General features: G+C 42.5%; 1 long non-coding RNA gene across 1 annotated transcript; it reads right to left on the reverse strand.

The window, feature by feature from the left end:
* Positions 1-606: 606 nt before the first annotated feature.
* LOC120743091 lies at positions 607-5,353 on the reverse strand. Its single transcript, XR_005698052.1, has 3 exons — positions 5,171-5,353; positions 1,381-1,520; positions 607-758 (listed from the first exon to the last, which is right to left on the reverse strand). It is a non-coding gene; the product is annotated as an uncharacterized LOC120743091 (long non-coding RNA).
* Between the last annotated feature and the right edge of the window lie 2,493 nt (positions 5,354-7,846).

A 7,846-nucleotide genomic window follows, 5' to 3' on the forward strand; every position in this document is an offset into this window, starting at 1 on the left:
TGAAAACCTGCACAGACTTAGTAAAACTGTAAAACTTGTAATCTGTAGAGTAAATCATTTACAAGTGCCACCTTTTCAGTGATTCTTTTATTTACAGACTATTTTAAGGGTAGCATTCTGCACGGCGGTGCAGTGGTTAGCACCGTCGCCTCACAGCAAGAAGATCCTAAGTTCAATTCCACCATCAGGCCGGAGCCTTTCTGTGTTTGCGTGTTCTTCCCATGTTTACGTTGGTTTAAAGCTTCAGACTCACACGTGCAGCCATCACCTCAGAGATAAACAGCAGCACTGAGTTTGCTCAGCGTTAAATAATGATCACATTGAAATGTTTATCTAACGCTTTGTGCACTAAATCAGCAGATTGATGATTTTCTGCTTTAATCTCATCTTATTTGTTACAGCTGCTGCATTTTAATTTCATCTTCCCCACAGATTTTAAATTATTTTATCATCATCATCTACTGACGTCTGATTGGAGCAGGCAGCAGTTACAGGGATCATTTCTGCAGGAGAAGAAGAGTCATGTGACATGTGACCATCAGGTCAGAGTCTGCCTTCATCCTCACACCTGCTGTGCTGCTGACACTGACAGCAGACGCTCCTCCCTGTGAGTCTGAGAAGATGAAACTTTGAGGTTGTTCTTCAGAGCTCCTGATGTTCAGTCTGTTTAATCAGCACTTTGTTCCTCTAACAGGAACTCAGGTCCCTCCTCTTCCTCCTGTAGATGCAGCAGCTTCACTTCCTGTCTTCACTGAGCTCTGGGATCACAGATTTATGGTTAAAGTAACAGGAAGTTAACGTGCCGTGGTCACAGAAGATATAAACACTTCACTCTGAGACTCCAGATCATGTAATCTGATCCTAATGCTGGAGAAAAATGCCCACAGCACTGACCCACACCAACATCTGGGCTTCATGTTAAGCAGCTGTTACTTCTCAGTAATGAGACGAAATGTGTTATTCAATCAGTCATGAAATGTACAACAAAAATGGCTGAAATCAGAAATGCAGAGGCTAAAGGCTCCTCCTGTGGCTTCTATGTGATAAACTGTCTTCTCAGACAAAGCTGGAGAAACTTATTACAAACATGTGCAGCTAAGACGGCTGCACAAGGCCACATAACTTAAAGTCTGTTAACAGCCGTCTCCATAGACCTCATTCTCCCCCATCAGTAAACACAGTGATATTCCAACCTGTTTATCAGAGGGTGGCAGCAAAAGTAAAATTTATAAATATTTGTTGTATAATTTTTCTATTAATATCATAAAAACATCCACTCGTCATCTAAAGACAGTAAGGAGACTCTTATTTAATCATCCTTTTGTTTTCACTTTCTAGCAGTAAAGATGAGGGGAGGAGTTTATGTTTATGGAAAAGTACCTTCAGTCTTCTCTTCAAAGTCCTTCAGCAGAGAAACATTCTTGTTTCCTCTGATGTGAGTTTCAGAATGATGCTGGCTTCCCATCTTCCTAAAAACGATCCGTCTTTCCTGCTGTGAGCTTGACAAACTCCAAGTCCAGCTTACACAGAGGAGAAAAAAGTATTAACGTTTAAAATAAAGCATAAAATCCATGAAATGAGAAGTAAAGATGATTTGATTTTACATTCTGTCCACTCGGTAGCTGCGTGGCTACAATCACACCTGACAGCATCACCTGGAAAGAAGGCTAAAACATTTCTGTTACCCACTTCCACATCAACGTTGCCCACACAGTGAAACATTTCCATTTATTTGGAGTATTTACATACAAGTCCATGATTCCCTCATTTTAACTCTGATTGGGGTCCAATCAGACCCTGAGAAACATATTAGGCTTTTAGCTGATGTTCAACTTTCCAAGAGCCTTTTTTCTTATTTTCTCTGTCTGCTGTTTGTTCTGTGTGTTCACATGTCTGCTGTCAGACTGTTTAAACGGGCCTATCAGAGCCTGTTGCCGGGCAGATTGTTCATCCTGGAGCTGCAGCTGTGGAACAGCCACAGCAAAAGATGTTTGGTGTGACAGGCGCACCTGCAGACACACAACTATGCAGTGAGTGACCCCGTGCAGCTACACTTTGGTGCAGTATGAGTTGTGTTAGTTTCACACACACTGCACACACAAATATAATGACCCACACTTCTTGTTCATATATCTCACTCATTCATTTGGACTTTGGTGAAATCCATTAGTTCTACTTGGAGCACATTTAGTGAGCTTTTGTACAACACAGTTAAATTCTGTCTTTGTCACATTTGGTCCCTGCAGGAGTTTGAGGCTCAGACCTGAACAGTTCACCTCCTACCTGACGCACAGCGTGGGCTTCAGCTCACACACACCTGTACAGGTACACAGCACACAGCCACAGTGAGGAGACAGATTTGTTCTGCTCCAGCAGGAGATTTATGTCGTAGCACCTCCACAGAAATATACACGTCGGGTCCACGCTGCCCACGGCTGCTGTGATTGGCCCGTTCAGCAGCGTTGAGTCCTTCAGTGCATTTCCAGCTACGTTTGCACTTTTTGAATTTATCAGTGAGAGAATAACAATCATTGTTTCAATATAAGAAATAATAATGACAGCATCAATATAAAGACTCACACATGTCAGCACATTGTTGGAGGGAACTAGTGATGAAAGTGTGATTGTGTTTGTGCTGCTCACACTTTACTGGAACACACTCAGCTGTGAGCTGTGCTCAGATTTAGTGTCAGCAACAGTGATGTTGCTGGTTTGTTCACGTGTGTTATTTCTGCAGATGATCCAAACTGATTTTGTGTGCAATCTACATCAAACATTAAATTCACTCAGGAAATAAATATCTGTTCAATATCAGTTCAAGGAGCACAAACCAAACCCTGTGGTTCAGAACAATCAATTACTCACAGTGACACAGAGTGGGAAATCCACAGTGTTAAAAAGCTTCACCAAGCTTGTCACATGTTTACTCCATGTTTCTATCTAATGGAAGGCCCAACACATCCGTCCCATCTACCAGGTTTCATTTGTATTATAGTTCTTCTGGATTCAGAGCAGCACAAGAAGGGCCCTGGACTCACTGGAGCTTTTTCATTTCATTTCCTGTTTTAATTTTTCTGACAAACTGTGAAAATATGTTTATTCAATCTCTGTCTATAATTTCATCATTAAAACTTAACCTGGCAAAAATCTCAGGTTCACATAAATCTGAGCCACAACACTTATGATCCCTGCACAAGCTTATTTCTAACCCTCCAGAAGCAGTGTTCAAATCCCTGCAAGCAGATCTGTGGGATGAAGTACAGCCAGCCAATCACAGGACAGGAAGTGATCAGCTGACACAGTATTTTGAAGGTTGAGCTGTCAGGGTGAGGCTGCTTCATGCAGGTGTGAAACTATGAGGAAGCTGAACGCCTCCTCTTTCCTCAGAAGTGATCTGTGGCAGTCTGCCATCATGGCTGCACACACTAATGCTGTGTCCGAATTCAGGGGAAGGATGCTCCAAAGGACATTACCTACATCACGTCCTGGCAAAAATCTCAGGTTCACATAAATCTGAGCTGCACCCCTTATGATCCCTGCACAAGCTTATTTCTAATCCTTCGAAAGGACACTACCTACGGGTAGATAGCGTCCTTAGTAGTAGTGTCCTTCAACGGACAGGTTGTCAGGAAGTGAGCGGCTGTGGACAGCCTTTTTTTTTGATAGAAACTTTATTGAACAAACAGTGAGTATACAACATAACAGGTGGGCTGTGGATAGCTTTCTAGCCTTCGTTCAAGTCTGCCCTTACTTCCTCTACTTTGTTTTTCTAGTTGCTAACGCCATAGCACGAAAACTTTAAAATGGACCCAGAAATGTCGCTCCGTTTTCTTGTACATTTTTAATTCTTGATGAGCTAGAAAAACCTTATCGTCGTTGCCCGCATGTTTTGTACCTTAGGCTCATCAGAGACAATCATATCCAGGTAAAATAATTTCCTTTGATCTACACGCATTTAGGAGTTGCAGTGGACCCCGTTTCACGAAAAATTCAAGTTACGAAGGCACTGAACGGCAATATTTCTGCCCGTGTTACGGCAACATGCCCTAGTAATGAAATCCGCTGTCTCTCATTGGCTGAGCCTACAATGCCCACAATGCCTTCCGAATCATGTGACAACCCCTTGGTTTCCGTACTTGCGCTTTGCTGTTCCACTTGAACGACGTATTGTTGTTCTAGTTAGCAATTAGCCTATAGCCTATCGTTCAGCATCACCTCACTCAAAACGCGCAATGGGTGCTTCGACCTGTGAAAATTTTCGACTTATGAAAGACCCTCAGGAACGGATTAATTTCGTAAGTCGGGGTTCCACTGTACCTAGCTAATCACATGGATAATTGAATTCCAGATTAACTGGCATTGGTCGAACAGATAGTGATGGTGAGATGAAGCCTCATGATGAACTGAAGCTTTCCATCCAATTGGTCGACTCATGGTTCGAAGCATTGTGATGATTCATTTGCTCTACTGCGCCATCAAGTGGACAATTCAAGTGAAGCGGGCTCTTTGATTATAATGATGTGTAAACCTTATGTACATCTGGATAATGACACGAACTAGTGTTTGGTGCTTCACTTTTTAATAAACTAAAAGACAGAAATCAGATTATAGGATGTGTAGTGTTGTTTATTTATATTTTGGTGTTTATCATTTGTGATATTTATTACTGTGTGCATACTTTATTAGGAGAGACAAAAAAAAAAAAAAAATCTCTTCCTTGCTGGTTCCATCGAAGAAGAAATGCACAAGTAAATATGTAGCACGTACGTAATCCAATTCCACAACACGGTGTGATGGGGAATCAGCTGTTTTCCTGCCCATGTTATTTCGAATCTGGCGCGAACCGGTGAACCAGTCCCTGAATCAGTCACGTGGTACGGACTGCCCGCGAGGCCTCGAACGTCACTGCATACGTAATCAAAGCAAGCCTCGATACGCGCTTCAGAAAAACGCCCCCGCGATTACCCGACGCACGATTCGAAGCTTCGACACACAGGACACATCACTACGAACAGATGTGAGGTAGACTTGCTTTTCAGGAGCCGCTACGACAAAACAGGAAATAAACACCAAATATTCCATGTGTGATATTTGTGAGGTTTCCTCAAACACACTCCATCAGTCTTGTGGCTCTTGAACAACAACATGTTCAAAAACGTTGCGAGTTTACCTGGTGATATTCCCATGCAGGAAGCGATCGCGAAAAAAGCAAACAATTAACACCACGCCGATGCTGTTCACAGGACAGCAAGAGTAAACGATCGGGAGAATCTTGTCTTCGTTATTGTTCCCCTCGCACGTTTTATTTCTCCGATTTCAGCGTTTTTGCTGCACAACTAAAGCGAGCAGTTTACTTTGTGTGCACTCAAATGGAGTCGAGTCAACTAACCTGTGGCCATAGACTACAGGCAGATTAACTCCTGAAACACATCTGCACCACGTTTGAATTTGTTTCATGCACATTATATTTGGAACTTTCTATTTTTTCTGTTTTTGTGTCTTGCAAATAAAACTTTAAAGTCAATGAAATTGTATTATATATTTCTTTCTGGCCTACATCAGTAAGAAATGCCAAATTATATACACAAAGTTATAGAAGTCCCCACTCATTCATGATGATTTCAGGATTTCTTCCCATGACAAAGAAATACGTCTGGAACAAATATATATATATATATTTTATTATTTTTATATAGAGAATGCAATGTGCTCATAAATCAGTTGGCGCTCCATGCTTTGAGGGTCAGAAACGTCGTTCAGGGCTATGACTGATAGAGAATTGATGTAGGAGCACAGAGGGTCTCTTTGCTACATGCTGACATCACACCAGATAACGGTTAGAAGGATATTTCTGGGCCAAAGGGAGTCCAAACAGAATCTCCCGAACTAGATAAATAGAATCAGGATCAGGATCATATTAAATAATCAGGGCTAGGCAGAGAGTTGTTTTTGTCTCTGTCGTTCCAGGAAAGGAGCAGGTAACGAGGGACGTGAGCGTAAGAAGGAGGCTCGAAGGGAGACAACAGGACGGCCACATCGGTTCCAGAAGATGATAATAATCCTAATAATGTGTTATTGTTGGGGTATAAAACTGTACATGTAAAACTGTATGATTCAGGGTCATCCTGAACACAGACTGCTGCACTCGGTTTGGGCTCACGGGGGTTAGTGACCTTGTTATCTGAAGCTGTAGCTGTTCTTAATGTGAGCATGCTCCAGTGGAGCAGCTACACCAGTACAACAGGTCAGCTTTGAAACTGAAGAACGATGACAGAGACAGAGACAGTCCCCGAACCCTCAGGTGTACTTCACCTCAGCCATCACAGGCATGCAGGCCCACACACTGTGATTGGATGGTTGGGACACATGCAGACTCTGATTGGCTGTTCTCTTCTTTGAGCTGAAAAAGAAGTCTCATAGTAAAAACAAAACAAAACAGGAGTGACAGAAAGAAATGGGGAAAATATTTTGACAACTTTTATTTTTCATTTGTTTCATCACTTATACAAAAACCTTTTCTTACAGAGAGGAGACATTTAAAAAATCATAAATCTGATATATGTTGCACACTCATGCCTTGTTTAGGACGACAAAGCATCATATGCACAGAGTGTTTTTAACACAACAACAATCCAGCTTTATTATCTGTCACATACAGGATCACAGAGTACAACATGCAGTGAAATGTTTTGTGTCCGTGTTGTGGACAGGCTGCAGACGTAGCCGAGCCATTCCAGGGCCTTTTGTTTGTAGCATGAAGGGTCTAGCCAGGACCCTTACTGGATACTGGATGGGAATCGAACTTGTGACTCCCGCTCCAAGGATGTGTAGTCTTACCACTACACATCTTTTTTGTTTTTTAAACAAACATTCTGTTTGTGTGTTTTCTCAAACAGGAGACATTAAGATGTTTATGGTTTTCAGAAAATCAGCTGCAGCTATCCAGATAAAAACGGACACATGAAGATGAGGTCACTGTGAAAACACACAAACATAAAAGAAAATCATGTGCACACCTTTGATGGAGATTGATCAAAAAGTGAGCAGCCTGTTGTGCAGCATCAGCGTGTTTCCATGAATGAACCACATTCTGTGGATGTTGGCTGCGCTGGACATCAGGAAACCAGAAACAGGAACCTTATAAATGCTATTTGGGCTCCCATGAAGCTTCCAGAGAAACCTCTAAACCTTCACTTTAAAATGCTCCGCTGCATCTGAAACGTCCCCCATCACACAGGCTCCACCCACCTGGCACAAACCAAGAGATAAACCAAACCACAGCATTTTTTCAGGCATTATTTTAACCCTAAAAACCTGTTTGTGATCAACCAGGCATCACAGTTGTTTGGTGTGTGTGTGTGTGTGTGTGTGTGTGTGTGTGTGATCAGGACGTCTTCTTTAGTATGGCGACAGCCTGAAAAACAAGGCAACAGAAAACAGTGATTAGCACTGACCACGTGTTTGTGCAGCAGTGTGCTCGACAGCAAGGAGCCGTGACCGTCACACAAACTGTGCTATCAGCTGAAGGTTCACAGTGTGAGATGTTCAAATATGTGATAAACAGGATAAAGTGTAACACGATCCAGCTACAGTCTCACAGCCACCCTCTGCCTCGTGTTTGTGCTAGCACAGCTTCTGTTTAGAGGCTTAGAGGTGAAAGGTCAGAGAGCGAGCTGCTGCTAATGCTAAAGCTCCCAGTTTCAGCATCGCTGCAAACAAGTTATTATAGAAGGATCACCTTCAACCTGCAGCACAAAGATGCTAATCAGCTTCATCTGCGTGTGCCAGCTGAGACTGTGTGAAGCTTCCAGGGAGATGTGTGTGAAACCCACCAGAGTGTGGACCC

The sequence above is a fragment of the Simochromis diagramma genome, unplaced genomic scaffold (assembly GCF_900408965.1).
Source record: "Simochromis diagramma unplaced genomic scaffold, fSimDia1.1 OVJJ01000406.1, whole genome shotgun sequence".
In the NCBI taxonomy this organism is placed as follows: Eukaryota; Metazoa; Chordata; class Actinopteri; order Cichliformes; family Cichlidae; genus Simochromis; species Simochromis diagramma.